The sequence below is a fragment of the Gallus gallus genome, chromosome 3 (genome assembly GCF_016699485.2).
Source record: "Gallus gallus isolate bGalGal1 chromosome 3, bGalGal1.mat.broiler.GRCg7b, whole genome shotgun sequence".
In the NCBI taxonomy this organism is placed as follows: Eukaryota; Metazoa; Chordata; class Aves; order Galliformes; family Phasianidae; genus Gallus; species Gallus gallus.
In genome coordinates, this window is record NC_052534.1 from 103,478,418 (window position 1) to 103,502,023 (window position 23,606).

General features: G+C 43.2%; 1 protein-coding gene across 9 annotated transcripts in view; it reads left to right on the top strand.

Moving 5' to 3' along the window:
• The window catches only part of KLHL29 (kelch like family member 29), a 415,168-nt gene that overhangs the window by 86,831 nt on the left and 304,731 nt on the right, over positions 1-23,606 (top strand). Inside the window, exon 1 of one of the 9 annotated variants that reach the window (XM_040697999.2) lies at positions 16,700-16,871. The exons of 7 other annotated variants lie outside the window; for them this stretch is intronic. The gene's annotated coding sequence lies outside the window, so the exon portion shown is untranslated. Of the gene's footprint in view, positions 1-16,699; positions 16,872-19,618; positions 19,639-23,606 lie in introns of those variants that run through there. One more of the 9 variants, XM_046939387.1, reaches the window with a different exon arrangement.

Here is a 23,606-nt window from a genome sequence, read left to right on the forward strand (position 1 = left end):
AGATAAAAAGGAAAACATATTTATCGGGCATTTGTCTACTTCAGTAAAGAGGGAATATGTGTTTCTTTGAAGTCTTGCAACTAAAAATCCTGCTGAGAGTTGATTAATGTAAAAAGTTGGATCCTGCATCACCTCTTCCTTTCCGTTCCCGTGTTGAGTTCCAATCCCAGAAGATGTGTGGTAGGTGGCCAGCGATCCCATTATCATGTTCCTCCTTCAGTGTAGCTTCTGCAATCTTTTTTTTTTTCCCCTTCCCCTGGTATGTATTGTAAAAATCAATATTCCGACTGATGGGAAGGAAGGAGTGGTGTGCGGGTTGATACCTAGGGATCTGCAATCTGTTAGGTGTGAGATTGCTTTCTCTCTGCAGTGGTTACAATCTTGGTCCTATATGGTGCCTGCAAATTTTGGTTTTATTTATGTAAGACATGCACATTTTACAATAAGTTTCAAAGGGAAGGAATTGATCAAGGCTGCTATCATGAATAGTACATGCTCAGTCCCTAAAAATTGCTTGTATAAATAAGTAGTTTTCCGGAAGGTGACAGTCTTAATCCCTTGCATCAAATTTTATTCATTCTTCCAGTGCTATAAATGTAATTTCTTCAATAGTTTTGAAGCTTGGAAAGTGGTAACCTTCAGGATGCTCTGTGCTTTAGAAATCTCTTCACCTCCCTCAAAATAGCAGAAGCAGTGACCAGTGAAGATCAAAGGGAAGAAGATGGTGATTAAAAACTTAATACAGACGTATGGAAAATGGGGAGAATCTCAAGTTTAGAAGAAGAATAAGAAATATTAATACTGACGTAGCCCTAACAACTGTTTACGAAGGTGAGTAGTGATAGGACAAGGGGGAATGGTTTTAAACTGAGACAGAGGAGGTTTAGGTTGTATATTAGGAAGAAGTTTTTCACGCAGAGGGTGGTGACGCACTGAACAGGTTGCCCAAGGAGGCTGTGGATGCCCCATCCCTGGAGGCATTCAAGGCCAGGCTGGATGTGGCTCTGGACAGCCTGGTCTGCTGGTTGGAGACCCTGCGCATAGCAGGGGGTTGAAACTTGATGATCACTGTGGTCTTTTTCAACCCGGGCCATTCTGTGATTCTATGAAAAATCCCAGCTGGGTAGCAGTAGTTTTCTGTCATTATGGACATAGTAATCTTTAACTTAAAGATTTATTTTCTTATCTGTCCTATAAGTGATAGACTGATGCCAACTCAGGTGTTGGGCTGAAGAAACAAGGTCCCTCTGAATGTCAGCACTGCGGATGCTGTGAGCAGGGCAGTGAATAGATATGCAAAGCATGTTTTTAACTGCTTGAAACCCAGGAACGCGCTGTACCTGACCACAGCCTATTTCAAGGTCTGTCAACTTTGAGGATTCAGCAAGCTGCCCGTGTCTCTTTCTGAACATGCCCATGAAAATAATTGTGAATGATTAATTTTAATTACTGCTGGCTCAGGGCAGATCCTTGGCTATGAGGATGGTTTTTTATTACAACACGTCGAAGGGTTTGTTTGGGCTGGAAAACTCTGAAACTTCACAAGTATGAATGGTGAGCTCAGGAAGGAACATGTCTGCTCTCCCATTGCTTATGCTTAATAGCAGCATAGCAACTGCCTCTGGGGTGTGTGTGTGTGTGTAGAAAGTGCAGAAAGCACTTGAAATTGGTGGGGGTGGTGGAGGAATGGCTGGAGGTGAAGACAACCAATGGCTGCTTCTGTCACTTTATAGTCTCTCTTCTACTTCTGTGTTCTTCTGAACTGGAATTGAGCAGAGAGGATGGCCATACCAATCTACAAGGAATGTATTTGTACTTTAGCTTTCAAATATGTTGCTTCTACCTTATATGGCCACAATCAGAGTAGTAGTCCTTCAGAGCAATCCTATTAGACTAGCACATGTACCTCCTGTAAAATCTAACCCATGGGTAGTGGAGTGTTATCTCTTTCAGAGATGTAACTGAGGCAGAGTGATGTAATCTGACTGGATACCTAACTTCCCGTAATCTGGGATGTGCCTCAAAGGCTGTTGGAGAAAGAATAGATCTGAGCCTCGTTTCACCTTCAGTGACTGGTTTTCTAGTTACTGGAACAGCTTTCCTCTCAGATGCTGAACCTGAGTGTCTTCATTCCAGTTCGGCAGATCTATTTATTTGTAAGGCTGCAGTGTGCATGTAGATATGCAGGTACCTAGGAGACAAGAGGAGGTCTTTTGGCTAAGTCATTAGCCTCGAACTCTGAAATCCATGAGTGAAACCATGTGCTTGACTTCACTTGTAGCTCTACCAGTGGCTTGCTTTTTTGACCTTGCTCAAATCACTTAACCTTTTTTTTCTGATGTTTTTGTTTTTCTATTAAAAACATTCATCTGCTGGGCAGAAACTGGATTTGTTTATTCTGTTTATGTTCTTGTGCAATACTAAAAAGCATTCAGTTGTGGCTGCATAGAATTAGAATAAAAACTGTATGCACAAATATAATTTAAAAAACAAAAAAACCCTAATTTAGAAGTGTCTGCTCATGGAAATATTTGTTCTCAACCAATAAAATTCAGTTCAGACTTCATACCATACAAGTGTGCAGTTCAGCAGCACTGATTTATGTTCCTGAAGAGTCTTGAGGAATATTCCTATCCAAAAGTGGCTTTTGGGAAGGTTTCTATAGAATCATGGAATCGCAGAATGGCCTGGGTTGAAAAGGACCGCAATGATCATCTAGTTTCAACCCCCTGCTATGTGCAGGGTCACCAACCACTAGACAAGGCTGCCCAGAGCCACATCCATTCTGGCCTTGAATGCCTCCAAGGATGGGGCATCCACAACCATCCATGACAGAAGTCTTGCTGCTTCTGGCTTGAGAGCAGAGCTCTGTAGTCAGCCGAACTTCAAGCCCTGAGCTGTTTCACATACTCCTTAAAACCCTCTCATTTCATTCTACTTAGCTATTTATATCACCCTTACCAACTTGGGATGACATTGTCCTTTTAGATGGAGGCAAGCACTATGTTTTCCCAAGAGAATTTATGGTGGCACTGGGAATGGAGCCTGGACTGCCTGAGCTCCAGCCTGGTGTTTGGTGGTAAAATAATGCCACCTCCATTACCCAGGCAATGACTAAGCTGTCCTTGTAGCATACTGTGATAGTATATTTTCCTGCTCAAATGGACGTGTTCACAGAAGGGAATTGATTACCAAAAGTTGGCAGACTGGATGGCCTGCGGCCGTGGTTGGAAGATGCCAACTTTTTTGATGGTTAGTAGAGTTCTTTTATCCTCTTCCTTCAGATGTGTCTTCAGTTAAGAGATAAGATGCAATGATTATAGCAGTCTGTTATAGTTGTCTACACAGATTTCCTTTTGCCGAGATAATAATCGTCTGGACCATCTTTTCATTAAATTAGCCCAAACAATAAGCCTTATGAAAACTGCACTGGGACAAATGCAACTGATCTGTTATTTGGGGTGTGTTTGGTTTGTATATTGATGGGGAGAGAGAATTGCTGGACTTGTTCTCCCCCCCCCCCTGCATTTCTTCATACTTAATTCTTTGACTGAATTCTTAAAATTGGCCATTTGAACATGAGCAGGCTCTGTAATGGACTGTATGTTTTTGCTGTTTCTGAGCAGAACGAGGACATGAAAAACGTACCTTCTGAAGATTTTTTTTCTGTGCTTCTCTGCCTTTGATTTATCATCTTTTTCTCCCAGTATTTATTCAGTGAATAACATTAGTTGTTACTACTAAAATTGCTCAGGTCACAAGTGGTCAGAAAGAAATCTTCTGTTAACTGCAATTTCTTTTCCTTTGATCGTCTTTAACTTTTCCTAGCTCATGTATGTTCCTTCTTCATAGATGAGTGCAAATTTTCTCTCCACCAGTAACTACCCACCTATCCCCGCATTCATGACTCCACTGTTTTTGTTTTATGCTTCTTTTTTTATTCCCTTCCTTTTCTATTCTATACCGTTAAAACATAGTAGAAAGTGCTTACAGAACATGAGATAAGACACGAAGCAAATCGCACAAGAGAAAAAAGTCACACACGGTGTCAGAGTATGTAATTGCTTTTTGCCTTTCTTCAGGCTTTCCTGGTGTAATACAGCTTGTTGAATGACCTGTGGCTATGCAAACATTTTTTTTTCCTAGTCTTCTCTATAGACTAAAATTTAAGTAAACTGTTTCTTCTAAAACATAAATGAAAAAGGTGTATTGTGCTGTTAACAGCCACGTTTTCTGTGGGAAAAGGTGAGCAATACCAGGAATGGGAATTAACTATCGTAGGGAGGGTGTGCAAACTGCTGTAGTTGTAGGGACATTGCAGTGTCTTTTGTCATTGCATTTAGACGTGTCTCATTCTCTGACATTTCTTGATGTATGATGAACACCAGCGATGCAAAACATCCTGAAACCTCCCTTGAAGCTGCTCCTACTACCAAGGGGGGTCGGTTCCTGGGATGCATCTCTCTGGAAGGCAGGAGCTGGCTGGGCTCAGCTTGCCTGGTGCTTCTTGGGGCAACTTGGGGAATTATCTGTGGTCTTCATTTGGCATTGTACAGGGGGAGTATTTGTTCCCACACAGCTTAAGCAGCATTGCAGGTACCAAGAATCCCTTCTAAGCTGGCAAGAAAACTACAAGCAGGAGATGACGTAGATGAGGAAAGATCTCATCTCATGAGCATACCATGCTGTAGCCCCAGCTACTAATTTATTTTTGTCCATATGCATTTTGTTATGTAAAACACAGGCCGCAGAGCAGCGCGATTTATCTCAGCTGACTTTGCAAAAGAGAAGACTGTTTTCTCTATGAGTTGGTAATGAGACCAGTTTACTCGCACTTTAGCCAGAAATCAAAAAACAGCAATGTAATTTCATCACAGAAACCACCAGAAGGGATGGCTGTTAATTGTATTTGCATATCCCAACCAAGGACAGAAGTGTTTTAAAGAAAATGTTAGCAAAGTAGGGTGGTATCCATCCAAAAATACTCCTGTAGGCTCCTTCCAGGTGACAATATTTTCCCTTCTTCACCAGGATGACATCTCTCAAAGCTACAGTGATGGTCTCCAGTAGATCACTCATGGAAATAAGAAAGTAAGAGAGAGATATAGGATCCTGATTATCTGAAAACCATGCACTTTAATTACAGTGTTAGCTACATGCCAGTGCCAGGGCTGTGCACTGAAGATGTTCGCTTGTTGCATAAATAAGTAGAGGACAGCTTGACTCTGCAGCTTGGCATTTGAGTATGGTGTCAAAGACTCTTCCAGGTCGTAGTGCCACTGTATTCCTTCCAAGCAAAATTCTCAGGTCATTCACACAATGGGCACCCAGTGCTGAGGAGCAGGAGGCAGCAGCTCTATGTTGTTGGCAACTGGTCCTTCCCACATCTGCCAGTCTTTTCCATCTTTCAAAACCATCCCTAAGTGACACATGGATTAACAAATGGCTGCATGTTTCTTGGAAAAAGAAAAAAACAATGCTACATTGTTGTGAGGGGAAAAAAAAAAAAACAACCATTTTTAGCAAGACTCAAGATTTCCAATTGGTTTTGTCTTCTTTCAATACTTCAAATTACTCATCTTTCTCCTCTTGCTGGAGGACGTTGCAAGTCACTAGGTTCACATCAAGGTGCTACATTCATATCAATAGGAAAATTATGCATTTTTTGTGGTGCAGTTCCCTTCCATCTCTTTCTTCTGTTGTTTTTTTTTTTATTAATTAATCTGCAAGAGTCCAGCTACAGCAGATAATTCGTTGCTTGTCAGGTCAGGTGAAGGTAGTTCAGTGCACAAGGCACTTTAACAACGTGGAAAAGCTTCTTCACTAATTGGATTGCGGTACATGTGTTACTGCCCACTCTAACTCAACAGAATCTCTTTAATCTGATTGCCTCACTGTTATTTTACACTTAGAATTTGTGACATTCAACCTCTTTGTGAGAAATAAATATTATTTAATTATCCCAGGCTCACAGAATCGCTGAGGTTGGAAGGCACCTCTGGAGAACGTCTCAAATGACCCCTGCTTGGAGCGGGCTGCCCTCAGCCTCTGTGCTGCCTGATGCTCGGACTTCATAGCAGCTGGGAAAAGCCAGAACTCAGTGCTCTTAATGGGAGAGTGCTATTTAAGGTTAAGAAAACAACACACCTTAGTTATTTACGAGTAGCATGTTTAAATTCTGGTGTCTGCACTCATCCTCCTGCTGAGCTTAATGGAAATGTGCGTGTATTCCTCTGACCTAGGACACCATTTAGTCACTGCCTTTGTATAACTATAAATGTAAAACTGTCTTGATTGTAATAGAACTATTTATTTTGCCTTTTCTTTTTTCTTTTCTCATCTCCGATTCCCTTTTGTACCCTGAAGAGAATTAAATTTCCTACCTGTAAACTCTCTGCTGCTGCAGCAAGTTGGAAGACAGGATGCTAAATGCTTTTGTTGGTAGCTATTGAGAATGCCTGCATTGTACTCACAGGAGTAACTGCAGTTTCATGCAAATATACTCAATCTAGCTTGGTATATGCAAATACACCAAATCAGCCAATTCAAGCACCAGTAATAATCCAGCCACACTCTGATGGGGCTTGTAATAAACTAGCATACTCGCTGCTGCTTGAGCTAATTTATGGTGCTTGTATGTACACTGCAACCATATGACCACATCCTTTACTCCTGCCTTCATGCTTGTGGGTGTTTTTTAATTGTTTATTCTTTGTGCTAGGAAAAAGCCCCTTCTTAATACTTCGCACTTCAAGAGCCCTTTACTGCAAGGAACTTGGTGGTTTGATCGGGCAGGAGTAAGGTGAAGTGGTGACTTTGTTCACGTAGGAATGCAGCCACTTCTGGCATGGATCTCATGGTCCCTTTGCAAACAGTGACTGCCTTTGAAGACAGCACTGTCCTTTATCTTAGCCAGTCTAAGGTCAAAAGCATTACACGTGTGGGAAGTCAGGGAATTCATGGCCAATTTTTTTTTTTTTTCATCAAACCCATTACCATGCAGTGTCGTCATGTGAAGGAAATGAGAATAAAACAGATAACCACGTCGGAATTACACAGGAATTAAACTCCACAGGAAAGTTGACTTACATTGCAGGCGATGTTTGGTTTTATGCTCTCGGTGCAAGAACATGCTTTTCAGCAGCCTGATAGCTCCGCGCCTGGGAGGTGGTTTCTGTATTGTCTTATTAAAGAGGCAGCACTACAGAATACCATGAGAAGCATGGCAGTTCATGTTCCCTAAAAACTGCTTAGTGTGCAGGATTTGACAACCTCTCAAAATGCAGTAGTGTTAGGGCAGGCTGGGATCTTTTCATACAACGCGACGCACTCTTCACATACTAAAGACTTGTAGCCATCATTCTAATTAACGTTCCTCTTGTAAGTGACTGTACAGCACTGCCTGTTGTCTAGTGCAAAAATCCCAGCTCACGTGTGGTTCATTGTTCTGACGGTTGGCTTTCCATTTGCAGTGGGGAGAATAGTGAAGAGCTACTGTCTAGACCTACTTGCAGAACTATTATGGCAAAAAGAATAATCTTACAGGGGAAGTTCCTATTTCCAGGACCTATTTGTACATTCTGACTCCTCTCCGTGTAATAGGATTACACATTTCTTATCGCAACTGCAAACTGGATGTGTGCCAGCCATAAACTGTGCACAGTGTAACAATATGATTGCAGGCAATTTTTTTTTTCCTACCTTCTTCTTTCTCTCCATTCCTTCTTATTCTGGGTGAAGGGGAAAAAATATGATATTAGGCAGTGTGGGATGAATCACAGAGCATCACTTAAAACATTACTGTAGCTTGATACATGGAAGCAAAACCACTTGACCAATGGAAACTAATTACGGACAAGAAGTGTGCCTTAGGAGAAAAAAAGATATTGATGTTTGAAGTGTTTCCTTAATGCATATGTTTGAATTTGGGGAGGAGGAATTAAGATTCTGTCGCTTTGAGGGAATCTTCCTATTCACATGGTAAGTGTGGGATTGACGCCGGTAGCTGAATGATTATGGACAGATACACATTGCAGTGTGTTACTGTTTTATTTAACATGTGGATTTGATTTACATAGTACTGTTGCAGTAATTCTGTCTGCAGTGTACTCGACTGTAATATATAAACCAGGTGAAATAATTTTGGTCTGAGGTAACTGAAAGCTAAATAAATGCTGCTGGGGGCAAGCAAAGCATGTACTGTGCTGGCTACCTTGAAATAGATTAAATAAAGGGGAAAAAGAAAAAGCCAATACCTCTCCCCCCCCCCCCCCCAAAAAAAAAACAACCCACAAAACCAAAAAAATCCAAACAAACAGAATCACAGAATCACAGAATGGACACAACAGTCCGTACCACTTAATATATGTAAGCAATCAGAAGTGGAATTCTTCCACAGCTCATGCAAGTAAATGTAGATGTAGCCATCTGCTGGGAATTGTGTGCTTTCCTGGAGACTGTTCGGGTGTCAGTGTTGTTTGGCAAGGAGAAGGTGACCCAGGTTGCCATTCGTCAGCGCCCACTTTTGCTATAGTTATTATGGGATTTCTGAACTTTCAGCTGGGAAAGTGAGTAGCATGTGTGCTGCAGTGAGCTGCAGCCGATGGTTTGCATGGTCGGCCTCTGTTGACCGTGGGCTGAGCTGTGAGCAAATGTGGCAACCTCAGTGGCATTTGGGATCTGCTCTGTGTCTCGTGGCTGCAAAAATAAAAATGCCCGTGTCATTGCTGAAATATGTTCTCCCGGTGCAGAGGTGAGACAGTCATCTATTTCTTTCTTGCTGTTTGGATGAGCTTCTAACTTACAGGCTAGGGAATAGTTTTAAGTAGGCTTGTTCCTCTATCCTGGTTTTGGAAAGACAAAATGTTGAAGGTGGCTGCTGGGTACATCAGCTGAGGTCTTGTTTGTCCTCGATCCCTCTTCCAGTGCAGCTTTCCTCCCCTGAAACACATGCAAACGTGAGAAACAGAGGTGTAGAACTGCTGCCTTGGGCTGGCCACTGCCTCACACTCAGCCCATTGAATCCAATGGCAGGCTGGGCTTTTTTCCCTTTGCTCAAAGAAGTCAGGGCAAACACGCTCTGCACTAAGTGCATCCACGTTTGATGTCTTGCTGAAGAAAGCCTGCTTTTGTTGCTGTTGTTGTTGCTACAAAAAGAAAAAGAAAAATAGTATTTCCAACTGAATATTGCTGGCCATTTGCAGGAGGGTCCAGAGGTTTAATCAGAATAGAAATTCCTCTCTAGATGCATCAGACGGAAAGAGGCTGTGTTCTTGCGTGAGAAAATCACACACTGAAGCTATGGTCAGCTCAAGCATTGCTTCTTGAGCAGGCGTAGGTGGCTTGGCTGGGACAGCTGCTGCTGTGTGCTTGGCAATGAGCTTTTATTAACTCAGTGGTGGAAGAAGACTTGTCAGGTGGAGCTGTATTAGTCACTGTTTTGAGGAGGGGTTTGGGGAAGGTTGCAGAGGAAGGCTAACACAGCACCAACAGATTCTTGGTGGGGGTTATTGAGGCTCACTAGGCCCCTTCTCCCACTCCAAACATTCATTATCTTTTGCTATAAGTGAGCTTTTTGTAGCAACTCTATCTGTTGTTGAGATTCTAGTCACACGTACATAAGATTTCTCTAAACGTCTAATGTGCTGGGCTCCAATTAAGTGTGCTGTTGGGTTCTGTACACTAAATATGGTTATTCTAGTAATTGATTTTAAAGGTATAGGTGTGAGATGGATTGATATGTTTAGTCTGCAGACTGTATGTAAAAATGAGCAGAAGTCGTCTGCATTTGTTTCAGTATTCAAACACCACTTCATTCATTTATTTTTAAAGCATGGGAAATGAGTGTTTAAAAAACCCCACCACCAACAGAAGACAGCAAGTGCAAAACTATATTGGGAATTTAATGTAGACGTTGGGAAATTAAAAGATCCTGCAGTAAATGCAACTCTGTCATATTACAGGTATACTGCAACATAAATTTCTCAGCCTCTACAACGATATCGAATTCTGCATACATGCAAGATGGTTGACGTAGAACAGTTATGAGAATTACAGCCTTGTTTTTCCTAGCTAGTTCATTTAAATTCTCAGCCTTAATGTTCTGTTAACCTTCCATTTTCTTGCTAATCTGCTTTAGGAGAATAAACAAAGTACAAACCCTAAGTATCTCACAACTCAAAGTGATGTATACCTGGAGGGAGAGAGATAACATTAGAATGCAGTACACTTTTTGTGGCTTCATCACTGTGGAATCCTTGACCACTGATGTTAATGTTAAAACATTCCTCGTCTTCATGGAAAGGACAGACGGACCTGCTGGATCTGGTCTCCCTGAGAAGGGTAATGAGGCCGTGCAAGGGGTGTTGGGAGTGAAGAGGGGTATGAGAACCCATGTGCCTGGAGAAAAGTGGATCCATTCTCTCTCTAGAGAGGTGGAATCCATAGAGGGACTGCTCTGTCCCACCCAGCCTTTAAGGTTTTAAGTCTGCATTCTCACTGCAGATACTTTCCCATCTTGTTAACCAAAGACAGGCTGGGATCACTATTATTCTGTGATGCAGTACCCATGCCAGCTGTGCTGTGTGGCATTTTCGTAGCATGATATTCACTCAAAGCAAGATGTCTGTAGAATCATAGAATGACCTGGGTTGAAAAGGACCACAATGATCATCTAATTTCAACCCCCCTGCTATGTGCAGGGTTGCCAACCACCAGACCAGGCTGTCCAGAGCCACATCCAGCCTGGCCTTGAATGCATCCACTGCATATTAAGACTTCTGAAGAGCTCTTCCATGGTTCCCAGAGCTAAGGTAAATCATACTGCTACAAGAATCTTGGTCCGTCATTTTTGGAGTTAACATACCTGGAGTTAACACTTAATTCAGTGAGTTGTACAATATCTTATTTACGTAAAATAAACAAACAACAACAATTAAACCTACACACAGGACGGGTGAGGTTTGGAGTCACTTCTGAATGCTGGTCAGCTTGTGGCAGGTATCAAGCTGTGCATGAAGCTGGGAGAGCTGAGAAGGCAAAATGAGAAAGTTTTAGAAGTAGCCACTACAAACTCCTTGAGACCACTGGGAGATGGAAAAGTGATTTTACAAAATAAATCTTTGTTATGCTTCATATGCAATGAAATACAGGTCCTTCTTCGAAATCTCTTGTGATTAAACACTTCTATCATGTGCTCACCACCTGCTGAAAATCCAGCACGAAGACAAGAATAACCGAATTTGAAGTTGTAGCAGCTGAACCTGTTTCAAATAAATCGCAGAAGCTATTGTTTACGATAAGCGTTATCTGATTGCTGGCAAAACCTGTGTTTATTGCTTTTGTATATTACAGTCTCTTGTAATTTGGACAGCTAAAAATTGTTATCCTTCTTCCTTTGTACAGAGAGATCTGTAAGTAGACAGATATCTATAATTACACTTAGTGGGATTGGAGAGCGTATAAAGCATAAAATAAAATTGCTTCATTTTAATTTGAAGTAATATCACGTCACATTTTTTGCTCTTTTTTTAACGTATCTCAGCACAAGTAACTTTCTCGTTCTTTGGGTAACACTGAAGGATGTTTCGGGACTGTCACAGTGATACCCTGTGCAGACTGTTCACATGCACTTGGATGTTTCGAAGTGTTTGCAGTGGAAGCCCAGCACTGGGTGCTTATTGTACAGCTGATCATGAAAGAAAGCTATGAAGTGCAGTCTTACAATTGTCAGTGAATATCTGAAGTGAATCTTTCATTTCTGTGCAGTAATGGGGTCTTTTTTTTCCCTTCTGATTTAAAAATAATAATAAAACAAGCCAAGCGCAAATGAATCTTTCAGTTGTTTCATTTCTCTTTAGAGCTCATTCTCTTTTATTTTCCCAGAACAGAAAACCCCGAATTGTGTCTAAAATCCCAAATGGCTGATGCAAAGTCACAGCTCAGATATATTCTTCCATATATTTTGGGTGCTCTTGACTTCGTGTCTTTATTATTTATTTATACTTCATAATACACTAACTCTTTCTCTGAAATAGAGGAATATGCATATATTATTTACACCTTTTGATTTTGTCAAATAATATCACACTTCATGCTTTCAGAGCGCCTGACAGCCCAATCCTCCTGGCAGTCCCTAGAGGTAAGAACAGGCAAGTGTGATTCACCACAAACAGGCTTTAATTTGATGTTAAGTGAAACTCGCTGCTGTTCTGTTCCGATTTTGTGTCGTGGTGATGCTGTGACCTTTTCTTTGGCTGCTTCAGTCATCCATGTTTGTACCTTCTAGATCCAGTGAAGTGAAACCATGAGCGTTTGAGATGTTACACAGTGAGAACTGCCTCTTGTTGGCCAGCAGAAGTGGTTTTAGTTATGTGTAACGGCTCTGCAATACAATCCCTGCAATACAAAGAAGAAAAAGAAAAGTCACTCAGTATTTACTCATGAAAAGAGGGATTTGAGCTGTGATTTTCATCTGTCAAAGCTGCAGCTGTACTCAGGTCAGAATGTGTGTGTTTGGCCAGGTAGGACACTACCTACCTAGTAGACTAATCCATGGGGCATGCTGGACAGTCACAAGGGCAGCACCTTTACACTCTGAAGAAGTATGGGAGGGAAGGGGAGGATCAGTATTGAAAAGACCTTTTTAGGAGCATACCAAAAGCACTTGTGTGCTTTTGAATTGAAAGCAGCAGAGGGTAGACCCTGGGAAATAAGATTTTCCTCCTCAGACTTTCATGACCCAAATTCCTTTTAACACAGAATTCTTCATCACACTGTATGCTTTGGACCACTGTGATTTCTTCTCCTGAGTGAGATTTGAGTGGACTTAATCTGAACATTCAATGTTTTACAGAATATATATGTTTGTTTCATGCAATTTGAATACCAGATCTGTGAATTTTGCTTTTTTCCTGTAGTCACGCTTAAGACTCACACTTTTCTGGTAGTAATGCAAATGGTATTGGATAAATGGAATCATGATGGTGGTGGGTCAAACAGAATGACCAAAAGGAGTGAGTTGGCTGGGTCTCTTACCAAGGACTACTAGCCTACTTATGTCTTTCGAGATTGCAGCTCCTTCTCATCCAGCTAAGACTAATGGTCTAGGATGGATGCATGGTACAGTGATGATAACTGCTCTCAACTGGAGAGAATTCACTTCACAGATGCTTATGCAGCTTGTCATGCCATAAAAATGAAATGGTACTTGGTGGATAGGATTTAAAAAAATGACTGACTTCTCAGGTACATGACAGGTATGTCAAGAAATGTAAGATCACAAGGCACTGTGTAGATCCAGTTCTCTGCAAGGGCAGGCAGCTGTCTGACAGATGCAGTCCGGAGATGCCCGTAAATGTCTGCTCTGTATCCTCACTCCATGCCACGAGCTGCTAAATGTACATACTCTGGGAGAACATGAAGACTAGAAACCAAAATACAGCATGTGTAGGGAAGGAGAAGGAGCCATCATGGGTACTGTGGGTCTCGAGGCTCCTGTGGTATCCAGGAGCTGACCGGAGGTCTCCTAGTAGACCTGGGATGGACCTGCAGTGCACTGCTGTATGATTTGTGTTAAAGAGAGCTGAAGAGCAGACTGCTACTTCGCCTCTTCTCCTTTGTTTTCAGTATAAAGGACAGATTTTTTTTTATTTTTTTTTTCAGTTGAGAATAGAATCCTTGCATGATTTCAATCGTCCCTCCGCTTTGAAATGCTAGATTGGAAAAGTCATTTAAAAAACCTATCCGAAATCACACTAGCTAAAAAAAGCGTTTCCACTCTTTGTATGCAGGTCTTTTGCATCTGTGTTTCTCTCTCTGCTGTGTACCTGACCTGCAAGGGTAGAATTCAGACACAGTTGTGAGTGCAGCACCATGCCAGCAGTTCTCTTGCAGTTCTCTGGGACAGCCTGTAGCGGTCATCTTGGGAGTAAACGCTCAAAAGGCAAATACAGATGTAAAGCTCAGTGAAAGAGACATTAATTTCCACTCTTTGAAAGCACATCATCGTTCCCATTTCACAGATAAGGGAACGTGTCTGTAGGAAGCAAACCCATCTACTTAATTGCGTTACTGTCAGGAGCGTTGTTTGGAAACGTTGGCCTTTTGTGACACATTTTGGAGGCCACAAGACTTTAAATGCAAGCTACTGTCAGAAAATCCAGAAAGCATTTCTGTGTTACACAATCCAGTTGGCTCAGACTGGGTGATGTTTCTCCACTGAGACTGCTGTCGGCCAGTGGGCAATTTGTGGGCTGTACCTGGGGACTGGTGAGCAGTTCTTAGAGGTCACGTTTCACATCCAGACACCTGTAAAATTATGCAGAAATGGTCTTGGGATCTTAGAAGGTTTGTTTGACTACGCTTTGAATAAAAGTGATGTTCCAAAGCATTTCCATTATATCTGTAACCAACAGCCATGGTCACGATTTTGAAGATGACAACCATAGAAAAGGCTCACCAAATATGTGGCTGCTACTGTTAAAAAAATAAAATAATGATCTTCCTTTCAGTGCTGGGACAGTTGAGGTTTAAAAACGTGGCTATGAAATTGGCCACCATTTTGTGTGGCAGGTCTAGATTCTCCTTGCCCAACATGTGTGGAGATTTAGGCATCTTGGAATGAGATGTAAACAGCCAGCATACATAGCAAGACAGAAAATTACAGTATTAAATGCAACATTAAACATAGCATTAAGTCTCCTTTTCTGTTTTCTTGCCAGTCCAAACCTCCTGGGATTCACATCTATCCATTCCTTAACCCTATTTTAGGACCTCCATCCAGAGGCAGGTTCTCTGCTCCTCTGACTAAAAATCTGCACAGGCACACCGTTTTCTTTTTTCCTCATTGGTAAAAGCCATGCCGAGAGTTGCAGTGAAAAAGCTGGCAGAAGGTTTGATGGGTGGGAGCTCAGTTCGTATGTGTAGACATTCAGGTAAAACTGAGAGGCAGCTGCGGGATTTGGGAGCTCAGGAAAGTTGGGTGAAGTGGCACCTGTCAGGGCTGTGCTGGTGCTGCAGCTGGAGGCCCAAGAGTCTCCTTTCTTCTTAGTCAAAGCACTAAAAAAAAAACAGTGGAAGTCAAGGAGAACTCGTAGAAAAGACGGATGAGTGAGGTGCCTTTGCTGCTGTGCCAGTGCATGCAAAGAGAAACTCTGGGGGACACAGGCAAGGCTGGGAGGCCCTCGAGTCCCCCCGCTCCTGGGGTGCGTTGCCAGGGTGCCGGATCAGCCCCGTAAATGTTTTTCATGATCTGTAGCAGTGTTTTCCCTAGGCTCTTATGTTTTCCCTTTTGTATAGGGCTCTGCTTCCTTGCCTGAGGAACAGTTGCAGACATCTATTTCCCTCATCCTTTCTGAGCCCTTTTCTAAGCTTCCTTCCCTCCACAAGTCTTTGATATATTCCCTTCCCTTCCTGATCTGAGGACTGGTAAGCACAGCAGGTGAGGAGTGTTAGTGCTGCATCTGCTGCTAATTGGGCTCACAGGCTCATTCAGATAGTGTTGGCAAGTGCAGCACCGAGTTAATCAGGAGCCGAGGTTTGTAGGAGAATGTTCATATTATGTAGGGTAAGCAGAGATTTGCATGTCAGCTTTGAAAACCGGGGCTTACTGAAATGAGACTGGCTGCTGCTTTCCGTTGTTGGCCTCCCTGTGGCCCCGGTCACCTGAGGCGCCTCGGGCCTATGCTCCCATTTGTCTGTGCAGCAGGCTTGGGGCATGGCTGCCGGCCCCGGCTGGGAGATGGTGACTGGGATGTGGTGAGGTAGGTGGTCACACAGCACGTTGATGTTCAGCAGCAGTGCTGGCTGTAGCAGATTCCTGGCTTCCCAGCCTTCGTTTCATCTGCTTATCCAGACCTTGTGCCACCACAGGCTTTTCCAGCTACCTCTCTCCTCTCCTTTGCTTTTGCTGCTCTGACTGGTTGAGATTGCGTCGCTGAAGCGATCCAATGCAACATTACCCCCTTGTCTCTGAAAAGCACAGCAAAAAACTTGCTTTTAACATCTTTCTGCTCAGCAGGTTGGTTTACAGCACAGCGCCTGCGGGCTGCCAGGGCCGTGCAGGTGTGGAGGCAGCGCATGGCGGGTGTAGGGAAGGCAAGAACTTCTTAGGCCAGCTTTGTTTTTGAAGCCAAGGTATCCACTCTCTACAGCTTCAGTGCTTTTGCCTAAGGTCATGCAAGAACGCCTGGCAGAGCAAAGAACTGAAGTGTGTCTCTCTAGATCCGGGTTACCACTTTAACCCCAGGACTGTTTTTCTTCCAGCTCTTGAAAATGGTCTGAAGCTCCCATGAGGGACTTTGTGAGAGCTTTTTACGCAAAGATTTCGCTCTAAAAAAGGACGACTGTTTGCTTTGTAAGGAGAAGCTCTTGTTCCTCTTTCCTTTCTGATGTATCCCTTCTGTTCTTGGCTTGCTAAGTTGATGATATCACTCCCCATGCATTGGGCAAAAGCTGTTTTCCCTCTATTAAAAGAGCTAGGAGGAGCAGCTGCTGCACCGACTTTAATCTCTAGCTCTTTCCATGCTCCCGTGGCATGCCACAGTGGGAGCTAGGATGAAGGTATGTGGAGAATGCTGACAAAAAAAAAGCAAATTTGCTGTGTCATCCTTGAGTCTCCCAAGCCAAGGAGTGTTTCACTGGTGTTTATTGAGGAGGAATCCAGAGTTTATGCAGTATTTCCTGAGAACTGCTGACAGCTGAGTATGGAGCACTCCCAGGCTCTTTGTTAGCCACCCGTGTCAGGGATGAAGCCTTTGCTACCTGATGACTTTGCTGTTACACGAAGCAGGACATGATTTCTTAGTGCATTATGCCTGCTGCCACACGCTGAAAAAAATGTGAGCTGTTCATTTTCTGTGCCTCCTTTACAGGTAGGTCCTTCAGTCAGGTCCTTTGACCCGCCTTCTTCTAGAAGACTGTCATCTGTTTGGTGTGTGGAGACACTTAAACGTGCTCCTTCTTTTTATATCCTTTTCCAGTGATGATATCTCATTCTTTTTAAAAACAGTAATTGCTTCTGCACTCTTCACTGCTCAGTTGTGCGGGAGCCTGGGTACATTATCCCATGCATACATCTAGTATTCACTCCAGCAGTCTTCTGTAATTGACAATTAATTTGAGAATCTTTCTCTATGCTGTTCTTTCACCTTGAGTGCTGGGCGTCCTGGATCTCTGCCACCTCATATTTCTTGGATAAAGTCACTGTGGCTTCTTGTCTTACAATGTCTGACTCTGAGCCAGGGCAACTTGTTGGGGGGGAAAAAAAAAGAGCTAAACACAGCATGTATTGCAGATTTGTTTGAAAAAGCGGAATAGTTGTTGGACAACAGTTTCTGTAAAACAAAGAGAAAGTCAGAAATCTTGACCTATCCAGAGAAATTCCAGGAGAGCTTAGTTACCAAATAATGCAATTAGTCAATGCCTTTGTCATAACCATTGCAGTCTTCATTCTTTCATTCTACGAAGAAAGGGTGCGATATAAATCATCTTCTGGGATGCCTTATGTCCATCCCATTCAAATGTATGAAATTCCATTCTAGTGGTGCTTTGATTTCTAACCTTTAAAAGTTATGAGCTGTGACAGAGGAAATTATAAACTCCCATTTGTTTTGTTTGCTTGTGTGGGGAAATTCTGTCTCACTCCAAGCGCCATGAAGCCTACAGTGCCTTAAACTGATTTATGGAGCCTTTTCCTTGATTTGCTTGCAGCTGGTATGTGTAAGTCCAAATTCAGTTACCACACCTGCAGTAAATCAGTGATATATAAATGTTTCCTAACTTGGGAGAAAATCCATTAGTGGTTGAATTAAACCTTTAAAAGACTCTTAGTTCCTGAGTGTTAGACTACTGTAACTTTTATGTGTGATTTTAACACATTCTGAAGTGTTAGGCTAACTACAAAGAGCCACTGAGCATGTAGGTGACAGTTGTTAATGTATTTTAAGAACAGTCTGCCTCTAATAAAAAGGGCTCTATCATGTAAATGTTGATGTATCAACTCTAATGAGGGGTTACAAAGAGGGGAGAAGTCAGCAACTGGGTATGTTCTGTTGTTTTCTTAACCTAAGAGACTGTCACTGCCTTTGGAATACCATTTAGGTTGTATTTCCGTGAGGGACAAGGGAACAGCTTTTAAGAATGGTAGGAGAAATGAGCCTGCATTTCTTAGTAAGTGTTCCCTTCCTTAATCTTCCTCTTCTTCCTATGCAGTCCAGGAGATCTGAGCTGGGACTGTCGCGTGACCCACTTGCCCACTTCGTTTCCCCCGCTGCAAATGGTGAGGGGGCTGCAGATGAGTGCTTGAGCTAGGAGAGCAGAAGGGATTGAGGACCAAGCAGTGGAGTGAGCTGGCTTTTTGCAGTGGTAAATTGGACCAGGCACGTGGTATCCCATCAGATCTGCTATCTAAGCTGCTTCTTTGAGCGTTTCCATTGAGCTAAGATGAGCCATAGTTCAAGTAGCTCAAGCATAGTAAGTCTTTGGTAAGCCACATCACTTTGCAGGCATGCTGTTGGCCATAGGGATAGCGCTTGCATGGACCAGGAGGCAGTGGCGTAGTTTGGAGGTCTGTCTTACAGTTTTGTCTTCTTTGCACTCCTGTAATTCCCTCTCTTTCCTTCCCTCGTGTCCCTCCCAAGATCCATTTCAGCCAGTGGATCTGAGCAGTAGGGAGAAGTAAACAAGTTGCATCACTACACTAAATTACTTTCTCTTCCCTTTCCCCCTCAAAAGCACAGAAGGGAATAGCGAAGGAAGATTAGTTGTGTCAGAGCTCCATCCTGGTGCTGCTGCCATGCCGTGTATTGCTCACAGCCAAGTGTGTGTACTTTGTCTGGGATAAATAACAGTGAAACTCTGTCTCAATTTTCTCTGCAGTTTCTCCCACTTGCATTCATTTTAAAATTTCATTTCTCACTCTCATTACTATGAGGCCTGCCGTTCAGTGCCCAAGGGAGTCAGGTAAAACACTTTTATTTACTTTTGGTTTGCTCTGGTTCTACTTTTAACTTCATCTCTTCTTTCAGTTTTTGCATTTTGCTTTGTTTCACGGTGATTTCAGGGAGGTGAGGAGGGTCTGACGTTTGTACCATGTGTGAGAATGCTTCAAATGTAAATCCATGGCCTTCAGTGTTAGATTTCTGGCTAATTCTTTCCCTATAAGGTCATCTTGTTTTGCTCTTTGCTGCCTATGATCTCAAAACCATGGAGCGCAGCAAGGAAACTTCTGAAATCTGGATGGGATTATTTAGAGTATGATTTGACAGTGGGTTGTGGATTGTTTAGCTGTTCATGGGCACTGGTCAAACCACAGTTTTGCAGTCCAAAAGCGTTGGCAGCAGCGATGCTGAAATACTTCCACTTTTTTTCTTTCCTGTGTATTCCTTCTCCCTGCAGCTAAAGCAGACTGCCTTTTCAGTTGTGCTGATGCTGTAGTTTGAGGGACATGCCATGAACCAGATTATCAAGTGCTCTGGGCTAAAAATAATCCTTCAGTAGAGCGAGGGTGGAGGAGGGTTTTTCTACCTGGCTCAGTTCACTGCTTTCCAGGATGACTCCACGGATGGCTTCAGCAGCTCAACCCAAGGGACAGCATGATGATGTGCAAGGATGGGAACAACATACAGAGGTTGAGGAGAGGTAGGAATTCTATAACAGACTTTCTCCCAGAAAATTTTAGCTCCCAGCTGAGCAGATGGGTTCTCATGCATCTTGCTGCTATGTTTTTCAGATGTTGTAGCCATAAAGGCAGGGACGCGTCCCATTCAGCTGCCGTTGATCTGAGCGTAGTAACCTTTGTAGAAGGGCAGAGCAATAATGTATTAAAACACTGCCACTAAATCTGGAAGAGCACTTCTGTCAAAACACCCAGGTATAAAAGGTAATATGAGCTTCACCTTCTGCAGCGTTACTCAGAAGGGACATCAGCTAAAATACAGAATATACACAGTGACTTCCAGATCAGTGGCTTCTGTGGTGAGGATGGTGAGTGAGCATCTCCCTCCCAACATGACAGATGAGTGAGGATGAGGAGGAATTTACAGATGAGTCTCAGGAGACCAAGACGCTCTCTGAGTGTAACGAGAGAAGCATGAGCAAACCCAGTGTGTGGGTCAGCAGACCACTAGAGTTTAGTCTAAACACTCTTAAAGGGGAAAGTTCAATCAGCTTTCACTCCAAAGAGCATTATCAGTATATAACACTAATCCTATGTAACGGTACTCCAGCCTGACACAGGTACCGTGAAGTAGATTTTGTTGACCAGTTTAGCAAACATATTAAGATGCTGTCAAAGTAGACAGGTCAGAGTGCTTCCTTAAATCTGCTCTTCTGACTTGGTGATGTAGCTTTGCTGTGGCCAGTTACCAATAGTTGACATTCAGTGAACTCTGTACTGTGAAAATTACTGCCCAGTTATTTTTGATCCTGTTTGGGTTTAGCATTTAGATTTTTTGGGGGGGTGGTTATTTTTTTGTTTGTGACCATCATGCCTTGAACTTGCAAGAGCTCTGTTCAGTCAGATGAGTGCTCATGCCTCTGTGCACCGTGCCAGATCCGTTCTAGGGGCCGGTGTAGCACGCACTCAAATAGTAAGAGGTCGGATTGCAGCTCTCCCAGCCTCTGCAGTATCATTTTGTTTTAATTTTAAAGCACATGGTAGAGGCAGGAGGGAATTCATCCTAAAATATTCACAGATACTCAGATGCGCAGTAGGGTTGCATGGAGATTTCCTTATCTTTCCCTTTTGAAGGAAAGAGAGAGAATTTTGCAAGTCACTCAAATCCTCACTCAGGAAACAGTGGATTTATTGTGGCTGGAGACGTCCTGCTGTTTGGGTTTCTGGGAAGGAGAAGGCCCGATGTTCCTATTCATGCGCGACAGTCCTTTTTCCCTTTTTTTTTCCTTTTTTTATCCTTTTTTCTCCTTTTTATATTGCATTACCATGCTCTTGCCCCCCACCCTCCCCAGCTGAGCGTGGCTCTCCAGCTCTGCATATTGTGCTGCTTTTCCCCTGCTGTGCCACTCTCTTGTGTGCAGTGGCAGCAGCAAAGTAAAATCGACTGAAACGCTGATCTCCGAAGCACTGGCACACAGTGCTTTAGAGATTAGGATTTTAGTGCATTATACTCAGCTGCTAGCAGAGCAGAGCAGTGTGACAGGGAAACACAATGCAGGAGCCAGGGGTTCTGACTTGGAGCTTTAGCCCTGCTCCCTGTGGGCAAAGCACTTCGTGCTTCTCCTGTTTGGTGAGCGTATGTATGGAGAGGCTGGAGCTTGCTGAGCAGATGAAGAGGGATATCCGGGGGCGCGTTGAGAGCCTTTTCATCTAAATCACATATATTATTAAGAAAAGAAATCTCGCTAAGAAAAAAGTTTTTATGGCAAGATTTTCTTCTGCACTATACTTATATGCACATCCTCATTCTTTCTTTTCCTTTGCTATATTTAGCTTTTTTTTATTTTCCCAGAAGCTAAGAAAGGTGGGTTTTTGCTCTCGCTCCCATAGACTTGCAGTCAGAATTTGCTGCCATAGCAATTTGCTTTGGGTTCTGCTGTCTTCTTTGAGGTTCTGGGACGATGCAGGGATGCTGCAGATGGGCAGTAACTAAAAGTGGGAGCTTGGCTGGGTTTGTCAGGGCACCTGCAGTGTGTTCTTGGAGCCTGTGGACAGGTTGGTCGGTAAGTGTACCCACAGCCTGTTCTCTAAGGTGCCTTCAGAGAAGGCAGTGCTAATTAGTGCCCTCATCTAGTGTCAACTCTTCATTGAGTTGGAAAGGATCATTACTTAATGACATAAAGTCGTTTCAAAAACTTGGCAATCTCCGATATCCTTATCAAATATCAGATAATCACACATTTTTTTGGTGTATAGTTTTACCATTGGCTTAAGGCCACTTAGTAGTAAAAGTGTTAATATTTATATAACTGGATTTAAACTCTATTTAAAAGCACTTCTGTTCTTTATTCAGAGGGGAAGGAAATAATACCAGGTACCAGAATAAATTCTCTCTTCCGGAACAATGAAATATTTCTCTGGCACAGACTGAGGTTTGTGCTGCATGCAGATGTCGGCGAGCATCTGTCTCTCTCGTGGTCTTGCTCTGTTCAGTTGCTCATTCTGCTCCTTTCTCTCTGCATCCCCTTTCTCCTTCGTCTCAGCACCACGCTTGGTTCCTCTCCTCTCTCAGTTTTGTTGTGTAACTTTGCCGATGGGCATCAATTTCCCTCCCAGCTTTCTGTGTTGGTTTCCAGAGTGCCATTTCTCCCCTCTTGTATTCTGGTTTTACTCCTTGGCCTTGACCTGACCTTCAAGCCAAGTGAGTTGACTCTTTCAAGAATGGCCGCTTCTCAAACCTGACTGTTTAGCACTGTTATTTTTCTGACCTTCCTTTCCAAAGCTATTCTCTGATCGCGGTTATATTCTGTGCTACAGAGTTCTTTCCTGCATAGTCTGGTAATAAACATGGCTTGCATTTCCTGCTATTTTTTATTATTATTATTATTATTATTATTATTATTGCTTTTTAGTTCACATAACTTCCCCTTTGCAGTCATTCTGGATTTACCACCTTTTCATCATAAAATAGCTTGGGTTTGGAGGGACCTCAAGTATCGAGCTCCAACCTCTCTGCTGCATGCAAGGCCACCAACCTCCATGTCTAATACTAGACCAGGCTGTCCAGGGCCCCATCCAACCTGGCCTTGAACACCTCCAGGGACAGGGCATCCACAGTCTCTCTGGGCAGCCTGTTCCAGCACCTCACCACTCTCGTAGTAAAGAACTTCCCCCTGATATCCTGATCCCCCTGATGTCCACTTTCCTTTCCTACTGCCCCATGGCTGGAGCCATGTGGTGCAAATCAGAGATTCCCCCACAATTTTCCTGCTTTTCCAGGTCTTGGTAGCTTCTTCCGTCAATCAACAAATTGACTTTCTCTTCTCATGTACTTTGAGCCATCTCTGTTAACCTCTCAAGGATTTGCCGTCCTGCTCACCTCACTGACTGCTTCAGAGAGAGCTTTGCTCAGCTGAATTTCATGCTCAGCTCCCTCCCTCCTTCTCCTAATTTTTTGTCCTTTATTTTCTATACTCTGGAGTTTGTCGCCTTCCCCTTACTGTCATCTTCCGACTGTGGCCTTCTGGCTGTGTATCCCGTGTAGTCTGGTAGCTTTGCAGCACCCCACAAGTGGCCATCGGTATTTCTGTCCTTTCTCCCTTTCAAGCACAGGAAGTCAGCACTCACCATGCCTGTCTTGGGCACATGTTAGGGCACAGCAGGGAATAAAAAACAAGAGTCCTCGAGCTCAAGTCCTCCTTACCATAAGCTGAAGCACGCACCTGCGTGCTTCATACGCTGAGCAGGAGCTGCATATGCATGAGCCATCGTGTGCCCCATCTGTGTGGCTACATATATCCCCTCTGTAATAACTTGGAAGTCTGTGAGCCCACTCTTGAGCTGTGGTCACTCTCTGGTACCTGTGCTTGGTCCCCTCTTGTCCCCCTCCTGAGTTCATCTTCTCTCTCCAAAGAGATGCTAGAGGAGCAGTGTGGGAGTGGAGGGAAGCAAGGTAAAGGAGGGGAAGATATCAGAAGCAGAAAGGTCAAGA